A 17,240-nucleotide genomic window follows, 5' to 3' on the forward strand; every position below is an offset into this window, starting at 1 on the left:
CCCTTTGCTATGGTACTACTATGGTACTACTATTCGTGCATTTGGTTAGAAGGAGTGGAGCAAAGCAAAACTGGAGGATTTTTTCCCTTGGTGTCTCTTTCGAAGAAAAACTGTAGGAATTTTAATATTCACTTGGACTTCCTTTTCAAATTAATATGCATGAAGAACAGAACTAATTGCATTACTGGCATAATAAGATTCTTATTTTTTTCATTTTCATGTGGTTTGACTTTAATTTGACCACGTTTCTCCATTCCTGTGTTCTTCCAATTCATGTGAACCAAACACCCAGGTTGACTGAAATCCTATGTTTCCAAATGCTCTGTTTTGCACGTGCATTCCTATCCTATTCCTGTGTTTTTCCTGTCCCTGCGTTTATAGAATCCTCCAATTCTAAGGAGCCCTTACAGATTTACTTCATTTTCAGATAGGCGTCAAAGAAAACTCTGTGTGTTATGTCCTGCTCCTGTCGTGCCGTCATCCACCCCACCTGAGGTGCACCATAGACAGAAGCGTTCACTGCAGCAGAGATCCCCCCTGCAGACTTTCTTTCGCCGCCTCAGATCATCTTCCCCGTTGCCGGCAGCCACGCCAACTGCATTACCATCATCGACTGAGCAGATGAACCTGAGGACAACACAGTTCCGTAAGAGAGGTCGCGGTCTTTCGTGTTTGCTTACATTATACATCGGTTATTATTACCTGCTACTTTATCGTTCAAACTTGAGTTTTAAAATGCCCGTGGGTATCATATCGAGGCAGCAACGAATAGTATCTGTCTACTATCTGGTTCATCTGGGGTCTTCTATGTGGTTCATGTTGGGTGGGCAACAAACAATATCCATTGTCTATCTTTTTAAACTGAAGCTATAATCTACCTGCTATCATTAGTTTTGGATCCATCCACTCGTTTGCTACCATCAGTCTTGATTTTTGCATGCACCCCTTAGGCCTTACAAAATCTAACTATTTTTTATTATGCATGTCAGATATTGTACACAATCGTACTGAACATGTAGAGAAAAAGAGAAGACCGTTGCGTGGGAATATAATGTCATGCAGACGCCGCTCCATGGTGGGCAAAGTGGGCCCCCCTCCTGCATTTCCAGATTGTATTCCAGAGGAAGATAACTGTTCAGATGGGGATTCAGAAGGAGCCGACCACGCCTGTTTACCACCTGAGGTGTTTGCTCTAACCTGGCATGCTGATGTTGGTCATATCATGCATATGGCGCCTCGCATTGCTTTCATTATACATCTTATATGCCATCAGCTTAGTTTAGATTTGCTTTGTGTGAATGCCACCTGTTTGGTTTCTATATCATACTCTCACCATTCCTAAATATTTGTCTTTCTAGAGATTTCAACAAGTGACTACATACGGAACAAAATGAGTGAATCTACACTCTAAAATATGTCTATATACATCCGTATGTGGTAGTCCATTTGAAATCTCTAAAAAGACAAATATTTAGGAACGGAGGGAGTATATGGGAATTATGCAATGCCATCTTCTTTAGCCAGGCATCATATACGTGAATCATGCAATGCCATCCTGTTTAGCCAGTCATCGTATATGTGAATTGTATCATGCCATATTTTTTCCATAATGTATTCCATTTGTCAACAATGTTTATACATTCATCTACTCTTCCTGTGCATCAGCCATTTGAGTCGGTCATGGGAAAATCTGGAGTGAAAACAAGGTCTTCTGAGCAGTCAGTGCTACCTGTCGATGCAGATTTCTTGCTGGTTACAGATAGCTCCTCAGAGGAGGATTCAGAGACAGATGACCAGTCGTATCCCCCCCCCGAGGTGCATGCTCTAACTTGGCAGGGTTATATTGCTCATATCATGCATATGGTGTCTTGCATTGCCATGCCATCTGCTTAGATTAGACATGCTTTGTGTGAATGCCTCCTGTTTGCTTTCTATATCAGATATGTGAATTATGCAATGCCATGTTTTTTAGCCAGTTATCATATATGTGAATTATGCACCGCCATGTAGCCAGGCATCATATATGTGAATTATCTCATGCCATCTTTTTTTCCTTATGTATTCCATTTGTCGACAATCTGTGTATATTGAACTACTCTTCATATCAGCCATTTGAGCCGGTTATGGAAAAATCTGGAGTGAAAACAAGGTCTTCAGAGCAGGCAATGGTACCTGTTGAAGCATATATCTCGATGGTTACAGGGAGCTCCTCAGAGGAGGATTCAGAGATAGATGACCAGTCCTATATCCCACCTGAGGTGTATGCTCTAAGTTGCAATGTTTATATTTCTCACATCATGCATATGGTGTCTTGCATTGCTTAGTTTAGACATCATATGCACAATATTGAATTCCATCTGCTTAGTTTAGAGATCATACATGCGAGTGCCAGCTACTTAGTATATGAATCAATTATGTCAATTATATCATGCCATCCTGTATACTTAGACAACATGTATGTGAATTATTTCATCCCAACCTATTTTAGAAAGACATCATATAGTTTTGTCATGTCATCCTGTTTAGATACTCATCATATGTTGAATTATGCCATTATATCCTGTTAAGTTATCCATCATATATCTGAAACTGTGTAATGCTATCCTGTTTAGTTAGGCATCATATATGTGAAATTGTGTCATGCTGTCCTGTTTGGTTAGACAACATATATGTGAATTACCACATCTGTCTATCATACAACGTTTGTACGTTCAATTTCTTTTCTTGTTTATCAGCCATTTGAATTGGAGGTGGTGATGGCAGTATCTAAGGGAGCAAAAACCCATTCTTCACGAAAGACAGTGCTACCCGTCGATGCAGATAGAACCATGGTTGTACTGGCCCACAAACTAGCCCGACCACACATAATCGAGACTCTTCCAGATTGCACACTTACACCATTGGACAGAGAACCAGCTACAACCCATCTAACCGCAACCCCAGTGGATAGTAACCCACTTCTAGTTGACAAAGAACCATGTCCACCATAGAGTACCCCCACACGAGCAGTTTGTAAAGCTACTGCAGTGCCCAAAGCACAAAGACCACCACAACTAACCCAAACTCCATGTTTAAAGCAGAAGAGCAACTGTTCTCAGGTCAGATTCCGTAGCTATGGTCCATACTCCTTTGCTGTTGCATCACTGTATTTACTCATACCAACTACTTCCGAATTTGAAGGATCCAATTGAAACTCCAATGGCGCAACAGGTATGTTTTAAACTATTTCTTTAATTGGATTGTTCTAACTTATTTCTCTATTTTGATTTCAGTTTAAGTTATATAAATAGTTAGGTTCTCATGTGACGCACATTACAAGTGTTGCCAATGTTGTGTAGTTTCTCACACTTATATTCTGTTTATGCTGTTGTGTCTTAAATATATATTAGTTGAACTGTGTCTATATCTTGATTAGGGAACATAAACTAGAATGATATGGACAATACAGTGACCATAGTACATAGATATATGTTTGTTTCATGCTATTATCCTGTTGACCTTACGACTGAGTAGGTTTACCAAAATGAGTTATGTATACTACATGCTAAACCTGTGATGTGTCTGCTTGTTTCTCTTGTAGTATGCAAACAAAATATTGGAGAAGAGCACCCCACTATGCAATGGTAGAGAAAGTAATGCAGACAAGGTTCAAGATAGTGAGACAATGTGACACCCTCGATTCAATCGTACACTAATCATACACGCAAATGTGGACGATCAAGATCAAGGACTCATGGGAAGATATCACAATACAACTCTAGACACAAATTAAAATAATACAAGCATTATATTACAAGCCAGGGGCATCGAGGGCTCGAATACATAGCTTGAATACAAATAGTCAGCGGAAGCAACAATATCTGAGTAGAGACATAAGTTAAACAAGTTTGCCTTAAGAAGGCTAGCACAAAAGCAACATGATCGAAAAGGCAAGGCCTCCTGCCTGGGAGCCTGCTAACTACTCCTGTTGTCGTCGATGGCCTCCACGTAGTAGTAGGCACCCTCGGGTTTGTAGTAGTCGTAGTCGAAGGTGGCATCTGGCTCCTAGACTCCGTCATCTGGTTGTGTCATCCGAGCAGAATGGAAAAGGGGGAAAAGAGGGAGCAAAGCAACCGTGAGTACTCATCCATAGTACTGCAAGCAAGGATCTACACTACTTATGCATCGGTATCAATGAAAGGGGTAGTATCTGTGGACTAACTGTAGAATGCCAGAATAAGAGGGGGAGAAGCTAGTCCTATCGAAGATTAGCATCTTCTGGGAACCACCGTCTTGCAGCAAGAGAAGGGAGTAGAGTAGTATAACATAAGTCATATTTATGTTGTTGTCAGCGCCCCGGGATCCTTTCTCGACTCCCGAAGCAACATATCGAAATCATGCCTCAGCATCCAGTTCTAGTTGTATCGATCGGGATACAACTCCCAGTGTCCGTTACCATAGGACAGGCTATCGCTAGATGTTTTCTTCCCTACAGGGGTGCACCAACCTACCCACCATGCTCGATTAACTCTGGTCGGACACACTTTCCAGAGTCATGCCCGGCCTCGGCCAAACAATACGCCGCAACCCGACCTAGGCTAAATAGAGAGGTCAGCACGCCGGACTAAATCTATGCCCCCAGGGGTGATCGGCCATCACCCCGGGAACTCCTGCACATTGCGTACGCGGCCGGTGAGTAGACCTAGCTACCTCCTTAAAAAGGCAGGAGCTTATGTAGTCCAACCCGACGTGCGCCGCTTAGTCGCTGACTTCTATTATGCTTCGGCTGATGCATACGACGTAGAACGCCCATACTATGCCCATGTGATGGTTAGTGCTATCAGGCCAGAGGCCCCTCGGATCAAATATCCAAATCATAGTGGATTAGGAACGCGCGGTAACAAGCAGAGACTCATGAAAGATGTGACCTCGCCCCGTCTCAAGGACTTGCGGCAAGGGCTAAGAATGCTCGGCCACTCCTCGTAATTATCTCGCGGGCACCTTCCAGGTCAACCCGACTCCACATCACTTGCATTAAGCTCGCGCGGGTACCCCTCAGGGCCGACCCATCTTTAGTAACATGGTTCAGTGTAAAGTCATAGTAACCATAGTAACTATGTGTCTAACACCAAGGGGAACCCTGAGGAACGACCCTCGGTGGATTCCACTCGATGTAATCATCAAGGTGAACGTAAGAGGAACCACCCTCGAGGTTCACACTTGAGGGGTTGCACGACAGAGTCGTATCGGAAGTGGTTAAGGAGGAAATCACCCTTGATGACCACGACCGAATAGCTACACTACAGAGATATCATCAGGAGTGGTGTATGAGGTTCCACCCTCGGCACTTGATGGTAACTCTGCAGAGTTGAGCAACAAAAAAGGCGTGATGTGATGTGAGGTGTCGGGCTCTGGTCGTCGACCACGTTAATCGAGTCGTCAATGATGAAGCAGGGGCAACAAGGACCAGGTGGGGGTCACTGATGGATCACTAACCAACCTATACTAAGTAGTTTAGGATAAGCATGTAGGTAACAATAAGCAGGTTGAAAAAGCAGGTTATGCATCAGAATAGGATCAAACAATAACAGTAGCAAAATCTAATACAATCATGATAGAATGGAATGGGCGATATCGGGATGATGAAAGGGGGGGGGGCTTGCCTGGTTGCTCAGCGGCAAAGGCAGGGTCGTCAGTGGTGTCGTCGGTGACGTAGTCGATCACAGCGACAACATCGGTCTCGGGGTCTACCGGAGAGAAGAAGGAGAAGAAATAGATAAATACAAAGTAATCATATGCAACACAGAGTATGCTATGCTGACGTGCAGTGTAGGGTTGCCTAAAGATATGTCTAAGTCATATTAGTTATTTTAGGATTAAAGTTGGATTTATTAACATGTATATATGCACTATTCATCTATCGCAAGCAGTCTAAAAGTTGCGGGTTCACCTCTGTAGACGGTCCCGACACGGAAACAGATGGCACTGTTGGGTTTGTCTCGTCGTTCTGATCAACTTTCATGTAGAAAGTTTTTCGATCCGAGCTACGGTTTATTTTATATTAAATTTCAAAGCTTTAATTATTTTATGAAGATTCAACATTTATTTAAACCGAATTGACCAAGTCAAATTGACTGGTCAAAAGGTAAGGCGTGGCCCACATGGCATAGACTATACGTAAACAAAATAAATAAAATCTAACTTAACTAAATGGGGTCCACCTGCCATAGGCTAGCAACTAACCTAACAAAGATTACCTAATATGTAGTCTAAATTGGCCTAATCTAATTAGGCCGGCCACACACAACACATATGCACACACAGCCACATGCACCACCACCACCAGCCAACAATTGCAGACGACAGTACTTGCAGCAAAGCAACGCTAGTGGCGGTGGCTAGCAGGATAAGAGCAGCATCAGCACGGCCGACAGTGGGAGTAGCAGCAGTTCAGTGGCACACGACAGGAGCAGCAGCGCGGCAGCAGAAATAGAGCAACAGCGAGCGGACGCGAGGCCACGGCGGCACGCAGAAGCAGGAGCAGTACAGGGAGCAACAGAACAACGGTAGGGCCGCGGGCGGCTGTGGTGTGGCACGTGTGGGCGCACCGTTGTGCGAGCCGGCGGGCGGCCGGGCCAGGCAGCGCGCCGGGGCGCAGCGGACACGGGACAGGGCACGGCCAGGGGAGTGGTGTGCGGGGCGGCTGGGAGTAGGTGACGGTGGCCGAACAGTCAGAGGTGAGGCCAGGGCGGGCGCGGTGGTGGCTACAGGGGAGCGCACGAGTGGGCGGCCTCGACGTGTTGTGAGGAGTGGAGGCGGACGGACGCGGCAACGCGAATCAAGGTCGATGCAAGGGGGAACGGAGGAGGCTCACCAGGGGATGGCTAACGGCGAGCTCGGACGGGTCAGGGGCTTGCCTGAGCGTGGATCCGCGGCGAGGGAGCGACAACCATAGGCCATGAAGCCTCCCGATCCACCCGATGTATGGACTTCGAGCTCGAGCTCGTGGACGGAGAGGAAGCAGTGGACGTTGATGGTGCTCTTGGGACGTTCCTAGGCGGCGGGCGTAGAGCACGCGGGCGAGGTCGGACTTGGCGACCATGGCGGCGGTTTGCCGCGGGGAGAGAAGTGTTGGAGATATGCCCTAGAGGCAATCATGTATGATGATATTTCCTGTGTGTTTATGAATAAAGATGGTCCTTGGATATTATCAATGATGTGTATCAGCAAGTATGTGACTTGTCTGTGGGACTATGCATTGTATGATGACTGTCCTAAAAGGTTCCTAGTCAAAAGGGCTGTGTGGATGCGCAGCTGACTACACTAGAATATGACATGGTCGATGGCCTTCTCTCACTAGCCATGGAGCATTGGATGCTAACCGGATAATATGGACTTGGAATGGTTTGGTTGGATTCGACATAGTCGGATCCGAGTCGAGATAAGGTCCGAGTCGGACAGACCCAACTATGAGACGCAGCGATATGTCATCTGTGAGTCTCTAGTACAACATACGTTCTATGTCCTAAGATGTAACGCCCCGAGACCGACGCTTCAGAAGCCTTCCAGTTATTTCGTTGCTGTTGTGTGTTTTATTGTTTGTTGCATTCATCATCGCATCATTCGCATTGCATCGGCACTCTGTTGCCGTCATTGTTTTCAAACTTGCATCCGCTCGTAGTTGACGCGTCCCCCCTTGCTTTCGTTGACCGTTTTGAGACCAACCGGGTTCTCGTTTCCCTCTTCTTTGTCCACCTTATCTCTCTGCACAGTGCATAGACCCCCTCGTGTGCGCGTCCGAAACTCATCCGAACCCGAACCGCTCAGTCGTCACCGTTGGGTCCGGATCAACCTCAAACATCCCCTCAATATTTTCGGTTATTTGATTAGGCCACTCGTTTGACCCAGAGCCATCCAATCTGGATCGGATGATCCAAAACTCTCTCCTTTCTATATATAAAGACCACCTACATTCTAAATCAGTGCAAACCCTAGCCCTGTCCCATCCATCCATCTAATCCTCCCCACCGCCGCCACCCACTCTGCCTTGTACCTCGGGAGCTTGTCCCATCACCGCTGATCCCCTCCTTCATTGGGATCCCCATCCCACCAACGACCACAGCCCGAGCTTCCACCTCGTTTTCCCCGTCACCCCAATCCATCCCAGCCAATTCCATCGTTCCATCCATCCAACTGCACCACCGCTCGCTCCTCCCGTCGCTCGAACCCTCCAACTGAGCGCTTCGTCCTCACCTCGTCTCCCTCACGTCGGCCACTAGCAGCTAGCAAGATGAGCACCACAGCGCCTTCCCCCAATCTTCTCCTTCTGTCCCTCCCTCCCTCCGGTCTCTCATCTCTCTCTTATCTCCATGAGGAGCTCGCCGCCAACCGAAGCTGCAGTATTGTCCCCGAGCTCCGTCCGTGCCGCCGTGGTCCGGATGCGGCGCCAACGACCGAATTCGTCCATTTTCACCATTCCCGGCGCTACCGGAGCCCCAAGGCCCTCGTACCAAGTCCGCCGCCGCGCCACCTTCAAGCCATCAGGCGCTTGGTCCCCTTCCTGGCCCGCTCGTTCTCTGCACAAAGGAGGCGCAATGCCAGCGCCTCGTCTGCCTCCCCTGCTAACGCCTCGTCGCTGGAACCTGTCCCTTAGTCCCTCATTGCACCGCCCTTCGCCAAGTCCCGCGTCGCCATGCCCGACCTCGCTTCTGCTTCATCCGATTCGAGTGAGCGCCGCTGCCTCCTTCTGTTGCTCGATCCCCTGGTTCGCTTCGAGACCCCAACCGCCGAGCCCCTTGCGCGCCTTCTTCCTCGAGCAGGAGCTTGACCTGCTGCCACTACCGCAAACCCCGCCATGGACACCGTCACCGGCGACCACCCAGGTCATGTCGCCGTACCCTGCCTCGTCTTCTTCGTGTTCTGCTTTTTGCCCTCTAATCTCTGTCTCTACCCTTTGCCTCGAAAAGGAGCACCAGCCGGCGCCACCATCTTCGGAGATGGGCTCCCGCCGCCCAGATCCGGCGATCTTCCCCGTTCCTGTCGCTCCGTCCTCCCGCTGACTTGCCCGCACCGCCGCAGCTCTATTTCTAGTCGAGCAGAGGACGCCCGCTCGTCTTGCCCCTTGACCGTGTGCCGCCCGCGTTGGCCTATCCAGCCACTGGCCCAGCTCCAGCCACTCCCGCACCGCATCGGGCCCAGATCTGCCAGCTCCCTGGAGCCCAATGTGAGCAACACAAATCCATCTATCTCGGCCCATAGTATTTTTTTCCTGCGCTGTGATTTTCGCATTTATCCAGAAAACTACATATTTACAGTTTGGACCCCGAGCTTCATGCATATAATAACTCATGAACTATGCATCATATGTAAAAACTCCAAATATGTAAAATGCTTAGAATTCTGTCTAGTTTCATAATTTTCCACTTTCATCCATGTTTGAAATGTTAAAAAAAGTTGTTTGCATTTTTTTGCTAAGTGCCATGTTAAAATGGTTTATTTCATAACTAAATAACTGTAGCTCCATTTTTAATAATCTTTATATGTAAATGGGGTGGAAAAATGCATATACTAACATGGTGTACTTTATTTCCCTGTTTAACAACATTAAAATATGGTTTAGGGCAGAACAGTACAATATTCATATTATGCATATGAGGATTTTTTGGAATTGTTGTTTGTTGTTCCGGCCTCATTTAAACTTGCCTAGATAGGTAGTTTTATTATGCTTCACCTCTTGCCACGTTTAACAACATTCAATATTGACGGGTACCTAAACGAGAGAGAACTAAATAAGTCATGTGGTGTTTCGTCAATATGCAACTCGTTGCATATTGAGCTACACTTAATTTGTAGTGTTGTCTGTTGCACTTTGACATGCCATGCCTCATTAAACGGGACATGCATCATACTTGGTTGTGCATCATGCCTTGTTCATGTGTGGTGTGTTTACCATGTTGTGTGTTTCTTCTCGATAGTTCCTGTTTCGTTGCGATCGTGAGGATTCGTTCGTCTACGCTTGGTTCGTCTTCGTGGCTTCATCTTCTTCATGGACTCGTTCTTCTTCCTAGCGGGATTTCAGGCAAGATGACCGTTACCCTGGATCTCACTACTATCATTGCTATGCTAGTTGCTTCGTTCAATCGCTATGCCGCGTTACCTACCACTTGCTTATCAAGCCTCCCAAATTTCCATGATAGCCATCTAACCTTTTTCACCCTTCCTAGCAACCCATTGATTGGCTATGTTACCGCTTTGCTCAGCCCCTCTTATAGCGATTTTAGTTGCACATGAAGTTGAAGATTGCTCCATGGTGGACAGGATTATATTTGGCATATCACAATATCTCTTATTTAATTAATGCATCTATATACTTGGTAAAGGGTGGAAGACTCGGCCTTATGCCTAGTGTTTTGTTCCACTCTTGCCGCCCTAGTTTCCGTCATATCGGTATTATGTTCCCGGATTTTGCGTCCCTCACGCGGTTGGGTGATTTATGGGACCCCCTTGACAGTTCGCTTTGAATAAAACTCCTCCAGCAATGCCCAACCATGGTTTTACATTTGCCTCACCTAGCCCTTTTCCCTTGGGAGTCGCGCTCCTGAGGGTCATCTTATTTTTACCCCCCGGGCCAATGCTCGTCGTGAGTGTTGGTCCAACCTGTCAGCCGCCGGTGGTCACCAGGGGCAACTCTGGGCTAGCCTACCGGAAGTTTGGACAATCCGGTGTGCCCTGAGAACGAGATATGTGCAGCTCCTATCAGGATTTGTCGGCACATTCGGGCGGCTTTGCTGGTCTTGTTTTACCATTATCGAAATGTCTTGTAAACCGGGATTCTGAGACTGATCGGGTCTTCCTGGAAGAAGGAATATCCTTCGTTGACCATGAGAGCTTGTGATGGGCTAAGTTGGGACACCCCTGCAGGGTATAAACTTTCGAGATCCATGCCCGCGGTTATGTGGCAGATGGGAATTTGTTAATATCCGGTTGTAGATAACTTGACATCAGATACGAATTAAAATGCATCAACCACGTGTGTAGCCGTGATGGTCTCTGTCGGTGTCAAAACCAGCGGATCTCGGGTAGGGGGTCCCGAACTGTGCGTCTAGGCGGATGGTAACAGGAGACAAGGGACACGATGTTTTTACCCTGGTTCGGGCCCTCTTGATGGAGGTAAAACCCTACTCCTGCTTGATTGATATTGATGATATGGGTAGTACAAGAGTGGATCTACCACGAGATCAAAGAGGCTAAACCCTAGAAGCTAGCCTGTGGTATGATTGTTGTTGTGTCCTACGGACTAAAACCCTCCGGTTTATATAGACACCGGAGAGGGCTAGGGTTACACAGAGTCGGTTACAATGGTAGGAGATCTACATATACGTATCGCCAAGCTTGCCTTCCACGCCAAGGAAAGTCCCATCCGGACACGGGACGGAGTCTTCAATCTTGTATCTTCATAGTCTTGGAGTCCGGACGATGATGATAGTTCGGCTATCCGGACACCCCTTAGTCCAGGACTCCCTCAGTAGCCCCCGAACCAGGCTTCAATGACGATTAGTCCAGCGCGCATATTGTCTTCGGCGTTGCAAGGCGGGTTCTCCTCCAAATTCCATGTGCTTGCCAAATAGTGTCCGGCTTCCTCATAAATGTTGCGCTCCTTGGCTACCACGTCCAATAATGGCCCTCTTCCACGTGTCGTATGAATGCGAAAAGCTAGGGTATTTTTACGTTTTACCCCCAAGCTGCACGAATAAGCTGCCTATAAGAGAGGCAAGGATCTAGATCCAAATCACACCATCCTCCCTCTGCGAGTACTCATCAGAGTGCCTCTGACAAAAATCCACTCCATCATGGACAGTCGACGCGGCTCCTCCTCTCGCGCTCCCAGCCCTTAGCCAGGGGACTAGGGGAGATGTACAATTCCGCACAGCGAGCTGGTGATGCTCCAAGCGGAGGGATACCTTCCTCCGGCCTTCATGGTCCCGGTTCGAGCCGGGCTGGCCACCTATAAAGGCGGAAAGCAGGCGGAGGACACCCCCAATCCCTCCAAAGGAGAGCGGGTGTGTTTCGTCCCTTATCTAATAAGGGGGCTCGGATTTCCCATACATTCGTTTCTCCGGGGGCTCCTGGAGTTCTACAGACTCCAGCTTCATCACCTTACACCCGCCTCCATTTTGCACATCGCGGGTTTTGTAGCTCTTTGCGAGCTGTTCTTTGGCATCGAGCCCCATTTTGCACCGTGGAAGAGATTGTTTTGCCTCGTACCCCGTTCTCATGAGGGGTTGATATATCAAGTGGGCGGAGCCGAAATATGGCGCATCGCTGGGACCGGATATCTATCCGGGACCCCGAAGAAGGCATCCGAAGACTGGCCTTCGGAATGGTTTTATGTGGAAGATGCTCCACTGCTGGACCCAGTTCGGATCGGCCTCCTGGAGTTCAGCAACGCTCCTCTGAAGAAACACCTGAGTTGGCGCCCGCGGAGCCCTCAACGGGAAGATGATAGGAGCGTCCAATACCTGATGGGCCGGATAAGGTTACTGGCCCATTCCGGATTGACCATGATTGGAGTCATGGCCATGTGCATTATGCGAGGGGTGCAGCCGCTCCAATATAGGGGCCACGCCATGTGGGACTTCAACGGGGAGAACGATGCCACCCGTCATGGCCGCAAGGGACCGGGATCGACTGCCGATCTGGTGAAGATCCTGTCTGGCTTATACAAGGGGGAGAAGGAGGACTTCCTCCGCACGAGTCCATTGAATGGATTCTCCATGAATAACCCTCGGAGCTGGGTAAGCGGACGTTTATCTATCCGATCCGTGCTTTCAAAGTTAAGTGTCTTACTTTATGATTTCGATGCAGGAACTGCGCCGGGATGTGGAGGGCATACACAGCCTGGCTCCACAACCCGAGGATCCGGGACGATCCATTGATCCGGCCTCCAAGGAGGATCCGGATATAAAGGTGGAGCTGATCGATGGGGTGTTCCACCAACTTAGCATGGACAATGCTTTAGTTGCCATTACGGCCGACTACCCTGGTTTAACTCCGGCTTCCTAGGTAACTGCGACCGAGGTCTTGTCATTATTACTCATCCATGCTTATTTCTGTACACTGTATACCAACGGTGTCCTGCAGGAGGTACCTTTAGGGCGGGAAGCCGGATCCGCGACGGCTGACCAACAAGGGTCAGTTCGGACCAGTAGGCGGAAGAGGAGTGCGGCGCGAGTCAAAACATCGCCGCAACGGTATGGAGCACCACCGTATTGAAGGGAAAGATTTCTGGGAGGTATATTAACGCTCCTAATTCTTCTAGGAGAAAGAGCGCTTGTCGGACTGTGCCCGCAGAGGTGGCCAACCAGGCCTCCGCTAGCCAGGCTCCAACGCCTAGTTCGGAGGGGGAGGCGAGCGTAAGGCGCGACCCGGATGCTCCTCCAGTGAAGGATACCGAAAGGCTGTCCGCCACCAGGTCTGAGGTGGAGAGCGCCATGAATCACAGGCGCCGCCGGACAGTTCTTCGTGACACGTGTTTCTCCCCAGAGGCGTTGAATGCCTTTAATGCAGGAGAAGCGCACCTCCGTGCCGCTCAAGATGGTTTAACCAGAGCCACGGAGCAGTATGTGAAGGACATACGGGTAAGAAATTTTAATAGTTATATATGCCAGTAGCCCCCGAGACTTAAAATAGTTAGAATAACTGATTTAAGGATCATTTATTATGCAGGATCTTACAGAGAAGAATACCCACCTATCTCAGGAGCTTCAAGGATGCAAGGCTCAACTTGAGGCCGCACTAGCCGCTGCAGGGGGAGCCACGGAGACCCCCCTGGTAATACATACTTCGAAAAGATAAGCAGTTTATGAAGTGCGGCTTGTGCGTAAGTCTGACAATAATATTGCAGAGGGTGCCGGACTAGATCCGGACAAGCAACGTCTGCTGCGCCAGCTGAAGGCCGGCGAGAAGGTGCTTATGAGGGTGCAGCAGGAGAGGAACAAACTCCAAGATGCCAACACCCAGCTGGGCGAAGAACTAAAAGATGTTCGGGTCCAGCTGTCTAACTCCCTGAAGGAGAATCGGCGGCTTCGTCGCGGCATCTATAGTAAGTGCTTGAGCAAACTCTTTTGAAAAGAAGAGTTCGGCGAGGAAGTCGATTGACAGAAATGTGTCTGTAGGTGTGCTCACAGGTCGTCCTCCGGAGGAGATGCCTGGTTCAACGGGTGACCAACTTCCCGAGCTGCTGCAACTGCACGAACGTGTTCGGCAGGCTATGATTGGCGTCGCCCAGGCCTTGTGGCCGTCCGTCTCCCTACCCGAGGGTCTTGGAGGGCTTGCGGAGAAGCTTCAGGGAGCACGGCAGCGCTTCCGTCTGTGGAAGATCTCGGCCTGCCGTCAAGGCGCCAGGGAGGCCTGGGCCATGGTTAAGACGCAATACAAGAAGTCGGATCCAAACCACATGGCCGAGGTCGGACCTGTGGGGCCCGATGGGAAGGAGATCCCTGTGAGCTTAATGTACGGCCAAGTGGAGTTGGCCGCTAAGTATTCCCAACGGGACTGTAAATTAGACAGCCTGTTAGATGGGATTGAAGAGGAGTACAATCAGTCAATTTGATGATGTATTTTGAAATGACATGTATAATGCCTTCTAGCCGGATTGTAGATCGTTTGTCTTTGCGGACCTTTTCGCTTCAACCTCGGGACCCAACAGTCCGGAGTGTGTCCGAATACCCTCACGGTTATGTAAAAACCGGGGCATGCATGGAGACCAGGCGTAGGGGTCATTAGTGCTTTATCAGACAAGTGCCCAACTAGTTATGTTATATTACATGGTTAGTAAGAAACATCTTCCAGGGAGAATAGTTCCGTTAGGGGTTCCTTTCCCTGGGAGGCATGCCCTAAAGTGCATGTTCAGACTGCGAAAAGAGCAGAAAAAGCATCTGGGGGCAGACAAATAAATAAGTAATAAATCATCTTTCAAGTCACCGACCGAATATTCCCTTAAGAACGCTAGCTTTCGGCTTCACCCAGTCTGAGGTACACATCCGGCTGACCCGGCAGTAACAATCGCAGAGGTGCTCCCTTTACCTCCTAGCCGAACAATCGGGAACGTAGGGGTAAGCACAAGAGCCAGGCAACCCAGCTTGGCCAAAACTTAAGTCATATCGATGCATATAATGGTGAGTAAAAGGTACATGCAGAAGTATGACACATGTGTTGGGCATGAAGCCCGTATAAATAAGCTTTTGTTAAAGAAGCCCCCAGGTATAATGAGTGAGAGTAGCACATCAAGTGTGTGCGAACAATGCGCAAATCAGCCCTCAAAGGCTTTTACTAAAAAGGGAGGAAAAAGGAGGGAAACAAAAGATAGCGAAATTATAAAAGGTGGACGGAGGAAGGAGACGAACTCTTAGTCCGGCGCTAGGCGTAGAATCTTCGGAGACGGGCTGCGTTCCATGGGTTCGGCTCGAGTCGGTTGTCAGATGCGTTACGTAGACGGTATGCTCCGCCGGTCAGGACTTGGTCGATGATGAAGGGACCTTCCCATTTGGGCTTAAGTTTGTCCTTTTTCTTGTCCGGCAGGCGTAGAACTAGCTCGCCAACATTGTAAGTTTTGGCCCGTACTTCTCTGCTTTGATATCTTCGAGCCTGCTACTGATAGAATGCGGAACGGGCTTTCGCCACGTCACGCTCCTCCTCTAAGGCGTCCAAACTGTCCTGCCGATCCAACTCGGCTTCTCTTTCTTCGTACATGCGCACATGAGGTGAGTCATGAATTATATCGCAGGGCAAACTTGCCTCTGCGCCGTATACCATAAAAATGGTGTGAATCTGGTAGTGCGGTTTGGCGTGGTCCGCAGCCCCCAGAGTACGGAGTCAAGCTCCTCTACCTAGTGCGTGTTAGATTCCGTGAGGGACCGCACTAATCTGGGTTTGATGCCGCTCATGATTAGACCATTCGCTCGTTCGACTTGACCGTTAGTTTGAGGGTGATAGACTGAAGCGTAGTCGAGCTTGATGCCCATATTTTTGCACCAGAGTTTAACCTCGTCGGCCGTGAAATTCGTGTCGTTATCAATGATGATGCTGTGGGGGACGCCATAACGGTGTACTACCCCAGATATGAAGTCTATCACAGGTCCGGATTCGGCCGTCTTAACGGGCTTGGCCTCTATCCATTTGGTGAATTTATCCACCATGACCAATAGGTATTTTTGCTTGTGGGTTCCCCCTTTAAGGGGTCCAACCATGTCAAGCCCCCAGACCGCAAACGGCCAGGTGATGGGTATAGTTTTGAGGGTGGTGGGTGGCATGTGGCTCCGATTAGCAAAGAGCTGGCAACCGACGCATCATTGGACTAAGTCCTTAGCATCTGCCCGGGCTGTTGGCCAATAAAATCCTGTACGGAAGGCCTTGCCTACAAGGGCCCGGGCTGCGGCATGGTGCCCGCCGAGTTCGGCGTGAATTTCAGCCAGAAGATTTCTCCCTTCCTCTTCGGAGATGCACCTTTGAAGGACTCCGGTTGTGCTTTTCTTATAAAGTTCTCCCTCATGGACCTTGTAGGCTTTAGATCGCCGAACTATGCAGCGGGCCTCATTTTGGTCTTCGGGGAGTTCCTGCCTAATTAAGTAGGCAAGGAGTGGTTCCGTCCACGGGGCAATCACTCCCATTATTTCGTGGGCTGAAGGTGTTATTTCATTGGCTGAGCCACCAATTGTGTCAGAATGTCCGGTGTTGGGCGGTGCGGTTGGTTCCGGATTGTTATTTCCGGACTCCTCTTCCCATACTACGGATGGCTTAAAGAGCCGCTCCAGGAAGATGTTTGGAGGGACGGCGTCGCGTTTTGCGCCGATGCGTGCCAACATGTCAGCTGCCTGGTTGTTATCCCGGGCTACATGGTGGAATTCGAGTCCTTCGAACCGAGCTGACATTTTTAAGACGGCATTACGGTAGGCTGCCATTTTCGGATCCTTGGCATCAAAGTCTCCATTTACTTGGGATATTGCAAGGTTTGAATCCCCGCGGACCTCTAGGCGTTGAATGCCCATGGAGATGGCCATCCGGAGACCATGTAGAAGGGCCTCGTATTCGGCTGCGTTGTTGGAGTCCGTGTACATTATTTGAAGTACGTATTGGACTGTGTCTCCGGTTGGGGACGTCAAGACGACGCCAGCCCCCAAGCCAGCCAACATTTTAGAGCCGTCGAAGTGCATGATCCAATTGGAGTATGCGCCGTACTCTTTAGGGAGTTCGGCTTCAGTCCA

The sequence above is a fragment of the Triticum aestivum genome, chromosome 6B, assembly GCF_018294505.1.
Source record: "Triticum aestivum cultivar Chinese Spring chromosome 6B, IWGSC CS RefSeq v2.1, whole genome shotgun sequence".
In the NCBI taxonomy this organism is placed as follows: Eukaryota; Viridiplantae; Streptophyta; class Magnoliopsida; order Poales; family Poaceae; genus Triticum; species Triticum aestivum.